This window comes from Propithecus coquereli, unplaced genomic scaffold (assembly GCF_000956105.1).
Source record: "Propithecus coquereli isolate 6110/MARCELLA unplaced genomic scaffold, Pcoq_1.0 Scaffold80, whole genome shotgun sequence".
NCBI classification, from domain to species: Eukaryota; Metazoa; Chordata; class Mammalia; order Primates; family Indriidae; genus Propithecus; species Propithecus coquereli.
The window spans coordinates 8,460,767-8,462,758 of NW_012154174.1; positions in this window are offsets into that span (position 1 = coordinate 8,460,767).

The window sequence follows — 1,992 nt, forward strand, 5'->3', positions numbered from 1 at the left end:
GTCAGGGACACACCTGGGACCCTCGCAGGTGCATTCACATGTGGAACTGAGGAGCACTACCCCAGGCTGTCCGTCTGCTACTGCATGGGCTCATATTGTGTTTGCACTGGCTACACAAAGGTCTTTCACAAGTATATCATGTAAACTATGCTGCTGGTGTCAGACTTTCTAAACTTTCCCCTGCATATCTGGATGTGTTTAAATGAATGCCTCTGTTTTAGTCTGTTCAGGCTACTATAATAGAATACCATAGACTGGGTGGCTTTCAAGCAAGAGAAATTTATTTCTCACAGTTCTAAAACTTGGGAAGTCCAATTCAACGTGCCTGCTGATTTCGTGTCTGGTGAGGGCCCACTTCCTTGTTCACGGATGGCCATTTTTTCACTGTGTCCTCATGTAGCAGAAGGAGAAAAGAAGCTCTCTGGGCCTCTTTTGTAAGGGCACTAATCCTTTTCGTGAAGACTCCACCCTCATGACCTAATCACCTTCCAAAGGTTCCACCTCCAAATACCACCACCTTGGCAGTTGAGATTTCAACATCTGAATTTGGGGGGACACAAACACAGTCTATGACAGCCTCCTCCTCGGTCCCTCACCATCACTCTCCTTGTGGTGGTGGAGGTTATGAGAAATGGCTACTCACAGCCTTTTCCTCCCCCATCTACCCCATCTTTATACAGTCCGACTGGAGTCAAAGGGAAGGTATTATTTTCTTCCTTAGTTGCTACTCTTACCTAATTTTGTCCTCCCCAAGTCAATTTCTCCTGCTTCCTAAATCCAGACTCAAAGCTAAATTAATGCTAGATAGGGTGTAGGGAGTGAAAAACCCATTTATTGATAAGGGAACAGGAAGTGTATACAAATATTTTACCTCATCTCTCTTTTTCTCTTACTTCTTTTATTGTTCTTAGAACAAATATAACAAACAATGATATGGACCTATATAATGCAAAACAGAACACTAATTTGATTCATAAATAAGTCTACAGAGATTTCATGTTTCTAAATTCTGAAAATGCTGGAATATTTGCAAAGAGTCATATTTTACATCATACAAAATTCTCTGTTGACCAAAGAATTCCTTGTGAGACACAGACCCAATATGTTTATAGGATTTCTTGGTGGCAGAGGAATTTCTAAGCCTAAAATTAGGAGTATAAAATATATATCCATATAGGAATTACTGGTACATTTGATCATTTAAAAATCCACATAGCCTAAAACACCAATAAATTTGAGACAAATTACAAACTGGCAAAATACTACTGTAAAATCTTTGACAAAGGGATATTTTAAGACTCTTATAATAAGCCTTTATCAATAAAAGATGAAAACCCAGTGGAAAATTAGTAATCATCATAATCAGGGAATTAAGAAAATATGAGAGACAAAAAATATATTCATGAAATCTTGTTCAATCTTGCTAAAACAAATAAAATTCCATTAATTCCAAGATATTCTAGATTCCAATATGTCAAACAGGCCAAGATTTCTCTCAGTCATTGTCATCCTTCTCTGCTGCTGGGCGTGACATTTTCTAGACAGCATCATGCTGTCTAAACATGCTTATATCATTTTCACCAATTTTATTTCTACAAATTTTATCTAAGGAAATTATTTGAAATATGTACAAACTTTTCTCAATTTGTATTCCTCACAGCATTTAAAAATACCAAACTGGAAATATCCAAATTGTCAAATATCGAGCTTGGTTAAACAGATATATCCATATAATGAAATGCCATTAGATATTAAAAATGCTGTTGTAGAAATACCAACATGCTAACAGTACATTGTTTAGGTGAAGAAAAGAGGTTATAAAAAGATATATTTGAAACATATAGGTATATATGTATGTGTGTGTCATATATGTTAAAATATAGCATCTTTTTATTTCTCTCCTGACTGTGTCCCAAGGCAGCTACTTCTTTCAGTGAACTGAAAGTTACATGTGAGCTTGTTCATGTTAGTCTTTTTTATTTGGTTTAGCTG